The sequence below is a fragment of the Pieris brassicae genome, chromosome 12 (assembly GCF_905147105.1).
Source record: "Pieris brassicae chromosome 12, ilPieBrab1.1, whole genome shotgun sequence".
In the NCBI taxonomy this organism is placed as follows: Eukaryota; Metazoa; Arthropoda; class Insecta; order Lepidoptera; family Pieridae; genus Pieris; species Pieris brassicae.
In genome coordinates, this window is record NC_059676.1 from 5,608,968 (window position 1) to 5,629,117 (window position 20,150).

The 20,150-nt window shown below is 33.4% G+C and overlaps 1 protein-coding gene and 1 long non-coding RNA gene across 4 annotated transcripts in view; one reads left to right on the forward strand and one right to left on the reverse strand.

The window, feature by feature from the left end:
• LOC123717444 (dachshund homolog 2) overlaps window positions 1-20,150 on the reverse strand; it is a 133,670-nt gene that overhangs the window by 86,600 nt on the left and 26,920 nt on the right. The gene's annotated exons all lie outside the window — the stretch shown is intronic.
• LOC123717445 lies at window positions 3,263-4,762 on the forward strand. Its single transcript, XR_006754817.1, has 2 exons — window positions 3,263-3,398; window positions 4,611-4,762. It is a non-coding gene; the product is annotated as an uncharacterized LOC123717445 (long non-coding RNA).

The window sequence follows — 20,150 nt, forward strand, 5'->3', positions numbered from 1 at the left end:
AACACGTGAAACTCAAATTGTTCATTTAAAAGGTTATTTGTATATTAAAAATAGTTATTCACATATGGCTAATACTTCATCGGTTTCATTCAAAATAAATAGTGTTTTAGTTTAAACTTCTAACCACTTAATGAACATAAATAATAAACAATACATTACGAGAAGAATTTGTGGTAAAAAGAAATCAAAATTGTAATTCAAAAATATTAACTTTGTTATGCAAGAGCTGGGAACACGACACAGTTATTTTTTACTTAAAAGAGTTCTCAAATCTCACACACACACTTATAATAAACATACTATTTTAGTTTTAATTATTCTAATTAGGCTACAGCATGCGACTCTCAACTCGAGAGATCGTAGGTTCGAACCCCGGCTGTGCACAAATGGATTTTCTTTCTATGTGCGCATTTAACATTAGCTCCATCGGTGAAGGAAAACATCGTGAGGAAACCGGCTTGTCTTAGACCCATAAGAATAAAATCGAGGGCTTGTGTCAAGCACAGAAGGCTGATCACTTACTTGCCTATTCCATTTGCAAATGATCATGAAACAGATACAGAAATCTGAGGCCCAAACCTAAAAACGTTGTAGTGCCATTGATTTATTTTTTGTTACAAATCAGGTACAACTGGATCGACAGACTGGAGAAGGATCCGCTGCAGATGTAACGCGGCAAATGGCAGGAAAGAGGAGCAGTAAAGGTCTTATTAATGAGTAAAGACTCAAGACCCTTAATAAAAAAGTTGCGAGTACTTATTACTGTCTTCGAAACCGGCGATATTTTATTTGTCCTCAGAGCGACCTCCCAAAAACGAATAAAATCCTGTTACTATTATATGTAAGTAATAAAGGAAATGATTGTTAGAAGATCAAGTGTAATTGTTAACGAATTATTAAGAGTAAACAGTTATTATTAATACGTAGAATTGTTTCTATGTAACTGTGTGTTTGCCGTATAATACACTGCCGCACTGAAAAAAGATTTTTGTATATTGTTGTTATAATGTTGTATTTAGTAGGTACATTAATAAACGCAATATAAATATGTTAAAGACAAAAAATATTGTTGAATTCAAAACCTATATAGTCACCAATAAAAATAGAATATTGTAGAATATCAAATGTAAAGAATCTTAAAGTAAACACCTATTATTCATAAATCAAACATGTAATAGTTACAATCTGACACGAAGTAATGAAAAATCTTTTGTTTGATCAGACTCAAACATCTGGATGTTGAACAGAAGTTCATAATAAAATATCTAGAAAAAACACGCTAAGTCCTTTTGTATCGAGTATATTTGTGGTAGACGCTGATTGAATCGTTTTGATATTTTAATTTTTTTTTGCTAAATGTGTAGCTTTATCAGATCCTCAAAGATTTTTGCCAAGAGTCAGAACTTATTGATAATTGTATTAAAAACATATTTCATATATCTCACTCTTGTATAACTAACTAACTGTGATGACGTACACGTACACGTACGTACGTACATACATCATGAAACACGCTAACGAAGTTATTCCAACCGCTTAGGATGAACAACTTCTCGCCACCTTTGTTGGAGTTTCCAGTTCACCATGCTTTCTACACAAATCTGAAGTGAATCTACCTTACATGCAGCCCAAACACATATATTTTAGAATAGGGGGCAATTTTGCAGGAAGCTCATCTGATATTCAGTGATACCGCCCATGGACACTCTCAATGCCAGAGGGTTCGCGAGTGCGTTGCCGGCCTTTTAATAATAGGTACGCTCTTGAAGGAGCCTGAATCAACTTGATTTGAAAATACGTCAGTGGGCAGCTAGTGTAAAAGTACACCCTTTAACAAATGTTAAGTATTACTTGTACACACACAGTGTAAAGTATCAAAACCGTGTATTCAACAACTGCATCCGAAATGTACTTCGGTAACAGAGATTTGTTTTGATAATACATCATAAAACTATTAAATATTAGATCGTTGAGTGAAACTATCCGGACTTATATCCGTCCAAGGGATAAACGATGAGCGGACACGTCTTTCTAAACATAAAACTCCACTTAAACAATAAACAAACCATCTATTAATATATGATATGTTTTTTGTTATATCAAAATTACTCCGAACTAACATCGTGGCTCTTGGGCGAGTTGAAACCTCTATAGCTTATTACTTGTACCGTTATCATCGTTTCATAATCGATTTGTTATTTCAGTGTTCTAGCTTTGTTTTGTTTTGTTAAAACATGTGGGAATCAATTGTTCTACATCCACATCCGGGTATGATCACCTATTTCTCTTAATTTAAACAAACTATATGGTAGATATTCAATTTATAAAATTTAATTCTAATTTATTTTAATCTCAAGTTCTGTTTTGTTAACATAGCTTTTACACATCAAGAAAACACTTTTTTAATCTGTTTGAAGCTATGTATTATAAGTTTATAATAATAATACATAGCTTCAATCCGTTTTTTGAGGCGTTTGATGACCTAACTACCAATGTAATTTTAAAGGGAGTTTTCCTCATACATACAATAAATAAAAAAGAAATGGCTAAAGGTTAGATACTATATCTCAAAGTTGAAAGGTTGAGAGTTGAATAACATTTTGTATGACAAATATTTCTTTATAAAATTTTGTAATAGATTAGTCTACAGGATATTTTAAGTAATTAAATACACCCTTATCGAAACTACTGTATCCACTATTATCTCGAACGTCACGCCATCAACTTCCGTTCCCAGCATCAGAGCACCTTATCTTCAGCAAATATAACAAATTAAACGTCTTTTTACGTAAATAAACCTGACAATGTTCGGACATGGAATGTTTGGGAAAACAAAATCTCTGTTAATAAGTTAGTGTCTGCGATTTTATTTCATCTTAATTGATAATTGAATAAAATTTTATATATTTGAGGTTATATGGGGTGACTGAGCGTATGGTTCTTGCTCGAAAGTAAAAAATATGATTAAAGCAACATAGGCAAAAATTAAATACAAAGACACTATCACTGTCGGCCCTCACATTTCTTTTTTTCTTGATATAGACAATACAGAGTAATAACAAAGAGGTCTCCGGTAATGTGTCAGCTGTCATCAGCTACCAACAGTCATACGTCTCGTCGTCGTCATAAGCAGTAATCAAAAGTGACGTTATACTCGGTAAATTGTTGGTAATTATTTAACTGTTTATAATTTTGGTAAATGCAATATTACACACTCCCGTTCCAATTAAGTATTTATAAGTATATTTGTAATAATATTCGAAGTCATAAATAAATAGAGCAATAACAGGTTAATAGAAATAACCAATTTATTTTAAATTAAAGGAGAAAAAAGCTAATTAGGCAGACTAGTCACGCAATGGCTGTCAAAACTAAGAATTGTTTGTTATATTTAACACGTAAGTTTGACAACATTATATTTTCCGTTTGCACCATTGTTCCGTATAAAATGAAAGTATTATTTGTAGATATGTATTTTAACCAACTTCTTAACTCAATTTTAAAAAACCGAAAAGTTAAATTTGAAATACCATTCGTCCCCTTATAATTAATTAATGAGATTAACACTCAAAAATATAAAAAGAGTTCACAATAATTCATATAAAAATTAGATTTTTTATGTCATTTAAAATCACGCCATCTATTGACGCATATGCTGTAACTTTCAATGTCTAGTTTTAAATATAGACCGATAATATTTACCCACATTGATGTGATGGTAGATGACACAGCCAGACCTCAAGTCGCGTGCTGCGGTCTGCGGTCGCTCGTGTTGCCCATCATTCTGTTTTATCGACTCATTAAGTAGAAATCGACTTAATAGTCTAGATTTCGTTTCAGGGATAACTACGTTATGTAATGTAGTACCTAATGTACGATTAATAATCAGTATTTACGTTATATACCTCTATTTCGGTTTAATTTACCAATACTTTAGTTACCAATTTTTTTTTAGGTCTGGGCCTCATATTTCTGTATCTGTTTCATGATCATTTGTCAATCTAATAGGTAAGTAGATGATCAGCCTCCTCTGCCTGACACATGCCGTCGATATTTTGGGTCTTAGGCAAGTCGGTTTTCTCACGATGTCTACCTTCACGGTTCGAATGTTAAATACGCACATAGACAGATAGTCCATTGGTGCACAGACTGGGATCGAACCTGCGACCTCAGGGGTGAGAGTCGCAAGCTGAATCAGTGGCTAGAGCAGTGTTGCCATTACTATGCACTAATTAAGTACGCCAATCATAAATAATACTCTTTTTGCGAAAATATAGATTATAATCAAACAATTCCATTATTACTTTCATTCGAATGGCGCGAATCAAAGCGCCCCCTTTTAATTAAATTGCGACACTGTGTCAACTTTAACTATACACAAAACTATGCCCATTAGACGGCAAATAAATGGTTCAAATTGGCGGTTTTACTTGTTGTCTTTTTACCAATTAGTCATAGTACGGTGGGAACTGTTAGTTTTTTATTTAGCTTAGTTTTTAGTAATGTTTTTTTACTACGCTGATTTTAGAATTTTGCTTTTTTTTCATTTAATTTTCCGGCCAACAGGTATTAGTGTTATAATTTTTAATTGAAATAATTTTGTTTTATAGAACAAGAGGCAAACGGGCAGGAGGCTCACCGGATGTTAAGCCTATGGAACCACTCAATTGCTGTCCTTTTAAGAAATAGTACGTTTTCTTCTTGAAGAACCCTAAGTGGAATTGATCACTTTTTAGATGATTAAATACATTTAACACGGTTGTTTAAGTGTTTTGTAACCTAGTGTATGATTAAAAACAGAAATACTAGACATTCTAATAAAATAGTATTAGTAAAATAAAATAAAGTGACTACTATAGTTACGTCATATCGATAGACACCAAAGTTAGGTATCAAATGAAATAATAATAATCAGGGCTGCGCAACGTCCATTCAATTATCCCTGAAAATTGAGTCTCATTAAAATAATAAAGCAGCCAGCGGCGAAATCAAATTGAACAATAACAAAAGCGTGTGTTAATTCGAGGCGACAGTGAGTTTCGCTCATACATATGTTAAACATACACAAGGTGACAAATAAGTCATAGTCGCAATTTCTTATATAAAACTTCTTATAAAGGTGACTCCGGCTGAGATGACACAGGTATTCAAAGTCGAAACAAAGTTTTATGTATGTCATATATTTTAAAAGTGTCAAAACAATATTGTTAATACAATTAAGAAGACTATATCATACGATATTTGTTCTATACAATGCTAAATGGATTATAAACAAAAACAAGCGTGTTTATTAAAGCATCGAATATATAAATATAATATCATCTTGACAAATAATTTTTATTATTTTTCCCGTCACTTCTACACTGCAGAAGTGGCAGTAATTTTTGAATATGGAATCAAAACTTTTTCTGGATATTTTTTGTACGCAACTAAGTAAAAGAAATTCATGCGTCTTATCTTAGAACGATCGAGAATATGAATAAGTGATGATATCACCAAACGATTCAACGTTATCATAAGTCTACAATACCAAAGAATTATTTCATTACACACGAAGTGAACTAGTCGATAGTGCTCCATTAGGCCACTAAATTACCTAAGTTAATAAGCGTAAATGTATATGCCATAGATCATGCAGGCACAGAGGCCCCTGTTTGCACAATAGTTCTCAATGCAACCCCAAATGCAATTGTGTACATTCGTGCAACTATTGAGTTACAGTAATGCGATGGAAACATTTGCATCTACTGACAGCCGATGGAGCAGTTAACGATTGTCTTACTCAATTTATGGAGCTTAATTGATTTTAGTATAGCATACGTGCAAACGATAAAGGGATTCACGTTAGTGGTAGGTGTCTAGTAGTATTTCTATAAGGAATATCATTCCAACGATAACAAACAAACAAATCACACTGTATTTTAATGAGACGAAGGTATGACAAAGATGTATGAAATAGATGAAGCAAAAAATGTGTGTATACTTATGTACACGCGTTAGTAGTTATACTTCTTTGGCGTAACAAGATAAATATCTTTACAAAAAATTTATTCTACGTTTGCAGACTCACTAACAATGGAAAAACGGTTTTTATGTATTAAAAGTTTTATTATGACGCATTATCTAGTTAAATAAAGTTTATTTAAATATCACAAAAAAACTAAAATGACTATAGGTAACTTCATGTTGTCGGTTTTTTGTGACGGTGTGCGCGCGCATCGTAAAAATTTACTCTCATATTTTTTTCCTAACGCGCCTAAAGTAGTAAGAAGTAAAAAATTATCACCAATTCCGGCCAAACCATTATTTATTTTTGCAAAAATATTGTTGATGACCTTATAGTAAAAATATATAGAAATCAACACTGCGGTTCTCGTATGTAAATTGTACTCATGAAAAACTTTGATTAATTAAAGCTAATTCAAATTGTTAACAGTTTAGTCTCCCCCATATAGCGACCTCTCGCGGCCACTCGCTGCCCATTCCGCAAATTGCACTTTCCCAACAAATTGTCAATAAAACTCATCTGATTCGCAGTTAAACAAGCGAACGAGATTATTAATTTATGCGATGTAATATGGCGCAAACGTTCGCCTGATGCTCGGTAAAATATTAATAGTGCTGGGGTAAAAATTAAGCTTAAATCGAATGGGTAGTTTGTATCGTAATGTCCGTTTTATGTATCTATGCGCGGATCAATTTGGGGAGTCATAACATTCAACGAAATTACAACTTTAATTAGACCTATCGTATAACGCCTGGTTATATGTGGATTTTATATTTAATATAGACAATTTATATTCCTAAGGGTAGACAATACCAGAAGAGGCGCTGATTTCCTTGTTAATATAAATTAATCCGAATTAATAATTTCTAAGCGTTGAATGCATGCTGTTTTGGTGAAACACATGTTAGATAATTTCCTTTTTAATGAGATTGGCATAGTGTGACCACTTGTGTGAGTACTTTTCCAGGTCTGCCCAATCCTTCTATACATTTCTTCAGAATGAATGTCTTTTATTCAGATAAATTATGTATGTATAAACTTTTTTGGTACTGTACCATGTACATAGTACGGTGACGTTTGCTATAGAGGACGAATGACTAACAAGATTATAATCTCACATTTGTTGCTGTAAGATGTTCGTGTTCATGAAATGATTATGTTGCTCTCGCTAAAGTGGCTTAGCAAGTGTCAATAAAATTTAAATAACTCAAAGGATTATCCCAATTGAGAATTTAATTAAGTATGAAACAATCGCACTTGCTAAGAAGGTTAACTGAACAACAAATAGATCCCTCGCGTCTTGATCTTATCTAAGGAGAAAGCGATTACACAAATCTGAGAAGCTATTAATCCGCTTCGCTGCCCTCCAATGGCATCATGGTTTGTTTAATAAAATCGCGAATTTACATATCAAAACCTACAAAGGGGCATAATTGGAGCCGATGACTTAGAAAACGTAGTGGGTGAGGTGGGAGCGCCACCCCGAGAACAAACAAAGGAATTATACCCGCCTCAAGAAACTTTTAGCAATGGAAAACGCCTTAACAAACAGACGCGTGTGTATCTAATGAAATTCCTATGGTTGCATAACATACCCGCGCGAGCGCTGAGCGTTATTAACAGAATTATTTCTTAGGGTAAAATCTTTGAAGGCGATTGTTCTCTCGGAAAAGTTGTTAAGAAAATGGGTTGAGATCTTTTCGAGATTTCATTAGTTTGTACTTTGTAACTATGCGTTCTACGCCAGGCATCTAATTTATTGGGTAGGCGTAGCCGAGGGAACGAATGGGCAGCGAGCATTTGAAAATGGAACGGAATCGCCGAATCATCCCGCTTTGTGTAGACGCCGCCGCGACACGATTCGTTAAGAGACAAATGTTTAGATTCAATTTCAACAGTTTTTTAAGGATAAATAATTAGTAACGGCGCGTTTATACCGAATATTTTCGTCTGCAACTTCGGTAGCGACCACTTTCCAAAATAAATTAGTTCTGTTGTTCGCATTGTCCCTAAAAAGGCACTTTTGAGTTCAAGGCGATTAAGCTCCAAACCGCCGATGATTTGACGCCACGTTATCAACCACAAGCGTAAATAATGGTTCGCAAAAACCAAAAAGACTTCGTTGGTTTTGTAAAAAATCAATCTTGATTTGACTTGTTAAATCGTAGTCAGTGAAGCGATCAAAGCCATTCCCAATAGATATTTCTCATAAAATTTGTCACTTACAATTCGAAGCCGAATCGAATCAACTAAATCTGTAACTCGTTTTTGATTGCGAGTGGCGTAAAAAATCGGGCCATCTAATAAATCAAACGGTATTCAGTGGAATGTTAAAAGTAAACATTCAGTAACAGTTACTTTTGTGAAAATACTCTTTTTTGCAAGGTGAAATCGATATTCAGCAGAGACAACTCCATGATTGCTATAATTAGTGTTTGCGATGTCGTAAATTTCTCCTGACTCGATACAAGTGCCATCAATCGTCCTATCTATTGCTTTTCGCATCTCGATGAATTATTGAATCTATTAACTCTCGCGGCTCCACCATTCCAGCAAGGATTACGTGATATAAAACGTATAGAGTTCCTGTGAAATTATTTGTTATAGTCACACTTACTAAAATAACAAATATCTAACATTGATCAGACTGTTTATATTTGTTTTAATTTTCTATTTATTCATTATTATTATAACGATGTCACGATAAACATAAACTCAAAATAACTTAATTCTATATAGTTAAACAAGTACACTTATGAACGTCAGAAAATAAGTTAAATTAATTGAAATAGACATTTTTTTAATATATAACTATTATATCTAAATTATAGATTTGTGTGTTATTTGTTGAATTAGAGGTTTCGATGAACGATTATTCATTGTCGTTTTTATCTTTCTTGTTTTTAATTTCATTGCAGTTTATCTGATAAGTTTTCTGTTTCTTTCCTGCTGTTGCACTCTCTTTACTATAGTAATACAATTTATTATTGTATGAGTATATTTTCTCATGTAAGTGAATTTTGTTATGTTCTTGAGTAAACCAATTTTAGTAATGCATTCAACTGGAATAAATACATCTACATGTCTTCTATATTACTTTGCCCTATTCTCAATGGTTTTTACCGTCCGTCGTAAATTTTTTTGAATCTATTATGTTCATCAAAGATGTAGGTATTCTAAGTTATTTAAATTTTATTAATGTTCGCTAAGCCACAGACCAACAATCATTTCGTAAACACGAACAACTTACAACAAATATGAGAGTATGATCTCCTAATTAGTCGTAAACTGTAGCATAGTAAGTCCTCGTGCTATGTTGTAAAAGTACATATACTGTACCAAATTTTTTCAATATGTAATATTGGAGGCTATTCAATACAACAAATTGTTCCTTTTAATAATATTGTAGATTGAGAAACGTAACAAAAAAAATACTTGTCTATAAGATTCATAAGTCTACATTGCGTTGGAAGCAGACGATTTGTACTAATTATAACGCGCGAACGACGCTAGATGCGATTATCTTTCACTTAGAATATCTGCAATAGCTAATCTATGTAACTGTATTCGTAATTACGAAAACAAAAAACTTTTAAAACAACCATTTATAACAGCTATCAATCTTTGACAATTGACATTGTGATGTTTAAGAACTGCATAATACATTAATTCCCCATTTTTATTCATTTGAATTATTCCATTTATAGCATTAACTTGTAAACTTGAACGCATTGACTTACAAAATGGCGCTATTAAAATGACTTATATAAATGAGGTTGCATAAAATTTATAAAAACCGAATAAACAATATATAGATACTTTTTTGATCAGAACAGAATATGGTAAATTAAAAGGTAGTGTACATGCTACAGACAGATACGAATCCAAAGTAGTAGGTAGATATATTTATATGTAATCACAGAACACCACACCCACAGAACTTGCGATATATAGACTCGTGGGTAATCTAGTAAAAGCATCAAAAAATACCTTCATTGAATTGTAGGAGCTCTAACACGTGTACGTTTGTATTCATGTAACCTAACACGTGATAGAACAAAAGCTGATGACAGAACAAGTGTCAATATCCTGAAGTATAAGATGCCCCTATAGCCCATTCATACCGCATAATGGCACTTATATGTGGGAATGTTAGACACGAATTTTATAGGCTATGCCTGTGACTTCATCACTAAGCGAGATAATTATAAATTACCTAAATTCTAACAAAAAATGATATTCGATTTTCAAAATTCTAATGTTCTCGATCTAGATGTTTGTATGTTAGCTGAGAAAAGCATTGCAAACAAAATTATCAAAGGTTACATATATTTTTGTTAAAAAAATATTATAAGTATATTCGAATTGTAAGTGAAATACAAATTCGTACTAAAATTATACTTTAGGCAACTTATTAATTGTAACACATCTGTAAATCAACACATATAACACGACATTTAATATAGTCTATAACCAAAGACAAACTTGGCGAAATTCGAATTTAGAACCTTTTACTGTGACTTTATTCTATTAATGCCTTAAAGAGTTGGAAACACGAAATGGAATTATACGTTCCCCTGGAAGTCGTAATAAGTATTTGAGGTGCAAGTTATGCCGCAGTAGGGTTGAACTTTTGCCTAATTCGAAGCCATGATCGTTTCCAATTGGAATTTGCCAATAATTGCCAAAGGGAGGAATGTTTAAGACTTTTTAACTTATATTGTATCTTAAAAGCGAAAGTAGAGACCAATTTTCATCATTACCGTTAACGCGATAATACAAAGAGATACATTTAAGTTAAATTGAAAACAATTATTAAATGAACTTTTACGTAAATCCAAATGCGTAGTTATTATAAAACAAAAACTCTTATTGTTTGAAATGATCTTACCGAAGACAACACATTAATTTATAGCAACCCAAACAAACTCGTAAGTCCATAACGCTTTGTAACTTTTACATTAGCGGGGGCGAAGGAGGCTATTACGATCACAGTTTATTATTGATACAATTCTTTAAATTTTACTTACGCCTAAATATATATTTATATTCCCAAGCTATTAAAAATTATAATATTTTTATTATTAGGATTTTAAAAAAGGAATCTTGACTTCCCGTATTAGATACCCGCCAAATCATTTTTATATTCAGGATTTTTTTCCCGTCTGTCATGAATATCATTTTTGCGTGATGGATGGTACCAGTCTTCTATAAATCGGTATAGCTGTGCTGTGCTGTGAGACGCAGTCCGAGTCTCGCAGGAGACGCTAGTCGCGGGAAAATTGCCCATTCAGGCCGAGCTAAGCTCCCTAAAACAGTTTGAGTGCTGTAAAGGCCCTTAAAAAAAGGTACAACGCTTCACAACCCAACAATCAAATGTTTCCAGCATAAGTGATTTTGACAAAAGTTCAATTTGTAATTTACTTCTGGTTCACGCCTGCAATTAGGCGATTTAAAAAAAACCAAAGAGCACTAATTAACTCAATGGTGCATCGAGGCTCCAATTTCATTTTTATAGCCCAATACATTCCGCAACAATGTATTGAAACAAAACCTACTGAAGGCTTTTATTGGTAGCATAAAGTAAGCGCTAAAATAAATCTAGGAAAGTTGTGGTATTCCGCAAGTTATGGGTTGAAGTTGTTTTTAAATTTGGAAAACAAGTATGGATTGAAATTTATATTAAAAAATACTTGTCCTTATTAAAAATACAATATAAATTTTAATAATGTTGGAAATTTACATTTTGCAAAACAAGGGCATATAGCATGAGTTATTACTCTGTTTATAGTAAAAAAAATTAATGGTGGTACAATCTTTTGAGGTCTGGGCCTCAGATTTCTGTATCTATTTCATGCCTTCTATGCCGCACGCCGTCGACTTTTTTGGTCTAAGCCAAGCCGGTTTCCTCACGATGTTTTCCTTCACCGTTCGAGCTAATGTTAATTAACATTTTATAGTAAATACTTTCATTTAATCTGTGTCATTGTAAATACATCACCAGTAATGCATGAAAAAATGGTTTCAGTCATTATAGTTTCGGACATTAAAAAACCTTTTATCGTATTACGACTATTTATAACAAAAATATTTACTTAAACTCGCTAACCGCATCCAACCAATTCGACTTAGTGTCCTTCGAGAAAAGAAAAAAAATTAAAAGGCCGGCTACGCACCTGCGAGGCAGAGCATTGAGTGTCCATTCTTAAGATCAGGTGAGCCTCCTGCCCGTTGCCTGCCGTTCTCTAAAAAAATTGTCAACAACCAAAAAAACCTGGTTTTATCTTAGACAACATTTATAAATCCGTTTTCATGAGGAAACCTTAACTCATTTCTATCATAATAGGCCTTAGCATTTTATTTCATCAATAAAGAATTCCCACGCGAACTTGCTGTTAGTACAACAAAATTATATATTCAAGGTGTTGTGTTCTACGCGGTCCGAGTAATGCAAATTGCGGGGGGTTGCGATGCCCTCTAACTGCGAGTAAAGATGGCCGCCGTAATGGTGAAATGAAATTATTAAGCATTGTCTTGTGAAATCGGCCGCAGTCGACACCTGAGTCTCCGGATGTGAAAGTTTTATATGGATATTCCGTTGGTAAAATTTTTTTTATTACTTGAAGGTGATAAAATAGAGTGTATTGGAGAATTAGAGGATGTAAGTTTATATTGGACACTTATGTTAAATCCTTTTTAGTAAATTAGGTTAGTTATAAATTACTTATTAGTCTTAAATTAGGCTTGATCGTAATGTTAAATTGTGTCTTTGTGCAGAGAAGGTTGGAGTATAATCTCAATCTGTATATGTAGTGATTATATTGCTTTATTTTGCCAAGGATTTATTAATTCTCTCGAAGCATTAAATTAAAAGATATAGGCATTTAAAAAAGTGTTGTATGTTTCTCTTCCTGGCTGTTTTGTACGCTTTTGTGGAAGCAAAATTGACAAAAATTTATTTATATTTTGGCTTAGATTAACAAAAACTATTTTAGATAACTAAAGTATTTGAGATGAATATATAAAAATGTTTTTGTTTATTTTGACTAATTCCCTTTAGACCTACCTTATAAATACAAAATGTGGGTAGATGCGTGGCGTATCCACACATTTCCATCACGTCTACAACCCTCAACAGAAAGCTTTGTATTAAAATTTAAATCTACTTTGCAAAGTGTATTTTGTACACGTGCCCATGCAATTTTGATCGTTCATAAAGCTCGAAACAGCTACTATAATTACGTATCACCATTGCCATTGTTACTTCCGCAACCTATTCCGTAACTCCTTAGGTATTAACGCTTATGGTTTTAAGAAACTTAATGTTGCTATTTATAAGTTTTTAATTAGATTATGTTTTTGTTTTTTCTTGCTTCTATTTAATTTCAATGTTCTAATGTAATTGATGCATGTGTAACGACATATTTTCTTGCATTTTTGTACAAAATAAATATTATATTATAAAATCATTATGATGAAAAAGTTATTTTTATACACAAAAAATGCAATTCACGAATCTATGACACTAGCTTTTAAAATTTTTAATTTGTGTTACAATTTTTTTTGTATTATTTTAGATTAAGGTTCAATTTTTTTCGTATGATTTGGCTATGCACTTCTTGCAGTTTACCAGTTGCACCATTATATTAACTTTTTGGTTACTTCTCTTACTAAGGTTGCCTGGAAAAGATCGCTTGTTAGCGATACGGCCGCGTGTTGCGTGCCTCATATTTTTTTTTTAATTATATTATTTGTTCTTGTATAAATGTAAGGAAGTGTGAATAAATAAAATAAAAAAATTACACAATTATCGAACTTTTACCAGATTAAGAAACGACTATTTACAATAATTATATGAGTATTTATTTAAATCTCGTCACCAATCTAAGCGCCACATCTAACCCATTCGACTAAATAATTAATTCTAGAATTACCGACTGAATATGTATTATTTAAATAACATCATAACCGTCACCGTAAATCGTCAAGTGACTTTGTTTATACCAAAATTTTAATTACACTAAATACGGTAATAAATGTGCTATCATCAAAATTCGAACAAATGAACAAACCTCGCTTAAACAATAAACAAAATGCACAAAAACAATTAAAACAACACATTCCCTCTGAAATTCCTTAACGCGTCGAGTCGTGTTTTTAATTTCACGCAAAAAATCAACTTGGTGATTAATCATATTTCTCGTTTCTTTTTTCTAACTTCACTGCAGTACTTTCAGTAACCGATGTGAATGTGCCTTTATTTTGTTTGCAAAAAGGAAATGGATACATTTTGAATTAAATTAGTTTGATGGATTTTTGTTCGGGATGATTTATTACGGTAATTATTTTATGGATTAATTTGGAAAGACACAAATACGAGACCTTGGTATAACCTTTTTATTGATAATGCTTTTTGCGATTAACTACTACGAGTGTATTAATAATTGTAAATTAAAACATATTAGGGTCCTTCAAGGTAAGAGCGTACCAATTCTTAAATGGTCAGGTTACGAGCCTTTTCGCCATGCGAGTGTCCATGGGCGATAAAAAATATTATTTACGTAAATAATTACTAAAGTGTGATAAATTAACTTTAATATATTTTGCTTGAAGTAAAGCCACTTTAAATTGAGTTCCACGCAGCCGCGATAACTATACTAAATTTATTACCTACTCATGTTTGGGGCGACTCTTTTCAGGACTGGTACTGTGTGCCTAATAACGAGAGCCAAGTGAGAAGTGTTTGTAAGTAATTTTAATGTATATCCCCCATTGGGGTCCTACAGTACAAAAGTCATTTGAAATTGGGGACGCAATAAGGCAATTGAAATATCGCTGGACCGGGCACATCACGAGAATAAATATTACAGAATGGCAACCACGCGAGGGAAAAAGGAAAAAAGGACTGAAAAATAACGAGCAGACGATATAAAGAGAATATAAGGCACAACTTGGACAAGGAGAGGAGAATGGAAGCAACTGGAAGAGACCTATGCTTCACAGGACACGCTAATCACCAAAACCGGCATTTCTCATAAGATTAAGTTAGGGTATGTAACTTAAATAAGTGTTTATTTATATAATACCCAGTATTAGGTTTATTTATATAATATCAGTATGGGTGTACAGCAATAAAGGCTTAATAATAATATTGACACGTATATCCGTTTTACTAACATATTTTCATACGTGTTTGATTGTCTTCATTTTAATGTGTAATGTTTGAGAGAAAAAGAAATGAAAGATTGCTCGACGTCGTGTTTGTCAGAATACACAGAACAGAACAGCAAAAAAATCCTGTTTTAAAATATAAAATATTGGTAACAGAGTACCGACGCTCCCATAGATATTGTACAAAATAGTTTAAAAAATCACCGGAATTTGAATGGTATGTATAAAGTCCATCTTTCTATAATTTCCTATACGGCCTATTTCCTATGACACAAAAAGTTGATTAATAAATCCGTCATATTAAACTTTTACTAAGATAGCGTGTTCATGTTGATATGACGCAAATAGTGATTACACTTTAATTTCACTGTCTGCAATAATCTCTAATTGAATTAGCTTAATAAAAAATAAATCAGTGGCGCTACAACCTTTTAAGGTCTGGGCCTCAGGTTTCTGTTTCATGAGACGGCAAGTCATTTCATTTGTCAATCTAAGAGGCAAGTTAATCAACCTATGCCTGACACAAGCAGTGGACTTTTTAGGTTAATTTGGATCGATTTTCCTTCACTGTTCGAATGTTAAATGCGCACATAGATAGAAAGTCATTGGTGCTCAGCCGGGGATCGAACCTACGACTAATCCACTAGGCTAATACTGCTCTCAATTTTTTCGCTTTTCAATTAGCTTAATATATATAGTATATTATATACTTAACCATCGATACAAATTAAATTATTAACGTAATAAACGTTTTATCTGTAAATATTGCTTCACTAAAGAGTTAATACAAGTCGTAAAATGTCTGGACAACAACAACAAAAAAATTAATGTATACTACTAATAAATAAATGACAAATATCTTTTTTATAACGGGCAGAAGTTCTGATGTTAAGTGATACGGCCAGTGGACACTAAATGCCAGATAGCTTACGAGTGCGTCGCTAAAAACAGAAAATTTTGTATAGTAAACGTATTTAGTCACATTCGCAAGTAGAAATTTAAATTTAGAACGTACACTGTAGAAAAGAAACGGGAATGAGGCTCACCTTTTAATTGATACCGCCAAAGGACAGTTAATACCAGAGGGCTCATGAGTACGTTGCCATAATCAGAAAAATTATTGTAGTAAAAGTAGAAATTTAAATTTCGAACGTACACTGTAGAAAAGAAACGGGAATGACGCTCACCTTTTAATTGATACCGCCAATGGACAGTTAATACCAGAGGGCTCATGAGTAAGTTGCCGTAATCAGAAAAATTATTGTAGTAAAAGTAGAAATTTAAATTTCGAACGTACACTGTAGAAAAGAAACGGGAATGACGCTCACCTTTTAATTGATACCGCCAAAGGACAGTTAATACCAGAGGGCTCATGAGTAAGTTGCCGTAATCAGAAAAATTATTGTAGTAAAAGTAGAAATTTAAATTTCGAACGTACACTGTAGAAAAGAAACGGGAATGACGCTCACCTTTTAATTGATACCGCCAAAGGACAGTTAATACCAGAGGGCTCATGAGTACGTTGCCGTAATCAGAAAAATTATTGTAGTAAAAGTAGAAATTTAAATTTCGAACGTATACTGAAAGTGGGGTAATGCATTGAAAAACTTCAGCACATGTTAATATTAAAAAATTCTTTACAAGATAAGATGTTCGGATAGCAATCTCTAAATCCTATTAAAAAACACGCAACATCGGTTTCCAAAAGCATACTTTTAAATACTTAAGACACTCCCACACTCACAAAAGATTGGGATGACACTCGTAATGCATTTGGCCTTTTTTATGCTTTGGCGCCCAAATTCAATACTAATCTTGAATTGAGGAAACCATCTTAGTAAGATTAGCAGCATCTGTGTAAGAAGATTTAGAAACATGTTTTGTACTGTATTTATATTTTTTGTGTGTAGAACCCACCAATTACCTACCACTAAGTACCACTCAAAAAGCTTTGTTATAACACCATGATATATCGTAATCTTGTCATATTTTATTTGAAAAAAATTTAACTACTTTTAAGAGTTCATCAAATTACTCCTGTTTGGACTTGGCCCTTTAATCAAAAGAGAAAATTTCAAATAATTTAAGTAGCAACTGCTCCGTACTGAACAAACAAAGAAACACATTACAAAGCCATAAACCAAGCAACAAAGAGACCGGCATATAGATACGTGTTGAAACTGATCCATCATGTCTCTTTTTAAAATAACAAAAATCATTCGTCGTACACAACAGATGTTTTCGTAAAAAACTCGACCCCAACAACCCTCGCTCACTATCCATAATTTCTATTAAAATAACTGTAATTTTCTAAATTGTCTGATGTCGTAAGCGTTTAAATGCAAATTTGGCATTCTGATATATTAATTCGGTCATAATTATGACAAATTAGTGTACCTTCTTCAATAATTAATTTCCTACCTATCCATACATGAAACTAAGCAGGTGATTACTTTTGCCTCTATGATAAATGTTTATCAACACGTCGATATTGGGAACGATATATTATTTTATATCAATTAACACCTGAATTTATCATTTGAGTTGTAACCGCTCACTCAATCGAATAACAAACATTGATAACGGATAGCAAACACAATATCAACTAATAAAGAGTCCACATATCAAGCGAAATTCAAATTAGATTCCAAAAGTACGAACTTGATAAAAGCGCCCTTATTGAAGTTGCTTATCATTGTAATTACAAACGTACTAAGCTCTAACAATTTACGTTTATAATGGGAACTTTGGAGTGCCGTACAGTTGTTGATAACAAATCAAAAATATACAGTCGTTATATGTAATTACTTAATGTCCTATAACCCGTTATTGAGCCTCATATTTCATCGCTCGTTCAAGTCTTTCCGGCTCTCATGGCCTCATCTGAAACTATATGAGGCCAGGTTTGCTTGGGACGGCAATGCTTCCGCTTTCCTTACGGGTTCCAATCCAGCGCATGCTCTCTTCGGAATGTATGGCCAAACCACTTGCATGGTTTGAACTGCTGGCTACTTAGGGTTACTAGGCAGCGTTCCCAAAGTTGCTCGTTAGAGATCTTCTCGGGCCAGTAGATACCCAGAATACGGACGGCGCCTTTATTGTTATAAATAGCTTAATAATAAAAACCTATGCCTCAACATAAAACCTGTATCTTTCAATAAAAAAATAAACATAACGACCCACTGCTTTTGTAATTGATGCCATCGTTAAGAAAAGATATTATCTCATACAGAATTGGCCCACTCACCGCGAACACGTCATAAGGGAGAGAGATCATCAAATATTCAATTTTAAAACAGCCGCTAAAAGCGAAGTGTCATTGTTGGGAGACACAGATGGGCCGCGACAATTTAAAAATTTTGCTACAGATGGGACACATACTTCCCGGGAACAAGAGAGATAAAGCAAGAAATCGCATTAACAAAAGTGAAAAATTTAAACAGCATCAAGACACGGCTCAGCTGTACTCAAATTGCCTTCAATAACAGTTTATAGGGTGTGTTGATGACAACATAAGATTTCTCGGGTCTCTTGAAATTAGTCTGTCAGGAACAAGGAAATGGTGGAGTAGGAAAAATTTCATTAGCGCCAATCAAAATGACGAAAATGAAGCTGGCAAAGAGAGTCGTAATCACGGACTTCAGTAGGACCCCCTCGACGTGAGGTCTTATTAAAGGAATAATATTTACAAAACGAGACGCCTCAGAAATCCCCAAATTAAGAACTCGCCGAAACCCGCCCAACTTCCACAAAGTGGAATCATTAAATTAAAAATGTAAACTTTTCTCTTAGCAAGGTAATGGGCATCCCGATGTAGATAAATAGATGGAATAGCTGCAAAAGGAGCATTTTCCTGTTCATTAAATTTTTCCTTCGCTTTTTTATTTCGACCCCTGGTGCTAATTTTGTTGGAATTCACGCCCCTCAACTCCACCCGCTGGGACTCAATCACAGAAATTTTATATCCGGAATTAAATAAGTAGCCTGTACTGGCCAAATTTAATATCAGCTCATGAAACGAAGCAACCGACTTAATTAATCAAAAATGAAGTTACCCTTATTATATCCGGAATTTATCCTGAACCGTTGACGTTACGAGTCTTAAACTTATTTCAAGTTTAAGGCTTTAATCAATAAGCAAAATATTCCCATCAGCGGTAAGTCATTCCAGAGGGTGGTTTGTGTAACTCAATTGTCTATAAGATCGGGTCGCAAGTTGCAATCCTGTAGCAAACGTCAGGAGGTCGGTAGCAAATGCAATTATATCTACTAATATGCCTTCTGCGACCGACGTCGCCTTCCTCAAGCTATACCACCCTTTAACCATTACGAGGGGATCACTCGAGAGTTAATTATTATACTGGTGCACCTGAGTTTACAATTAGATATCTTATGATGCATTACTAAGATTAAACCTTTCAAATTCTATGGAGACGAAGTATTTGTTAAGAACGATGGGATTGTTCGCGTAATTGCTGGTATGAAAAATGTTTTAGATTCTTCATACAATGTCAATAAATTATTACTCGTTCAAAGATATCGGATTCCCTTATAAGATATTGATTGGTGCAAATAAGGAAATCGAATTATTCAATGTCCGCCCCTCATTTGTTTCCCGCTCCCCTATCAGAGAGATGAAGAAATTCTTTGTGAGTTTTCGATTACTTGTCCAATTAATTTTATAGATTCATTTGTTATGTAACATGTTTTCAGTGAGTTTTGATTGTCTCCATTTATTATTCTGCGATATAAATTGTATGATATTAATTTTCTACTAGAGGTCGTTTACAAGTTGCCGATTTTTTCCATAAATTATTATTTATAGTAATCTACCATATTTCGGCAATACAATGATCGTGGTTTATTTAACAGAAGGCAAAAGATCACGAGAAAAAATTCAACGTCCTCAACCCTATACACTGTTATCAAAGAGGGCTGGACAGAAACCGGTGGAGGCAGATCGTCCGCTTCA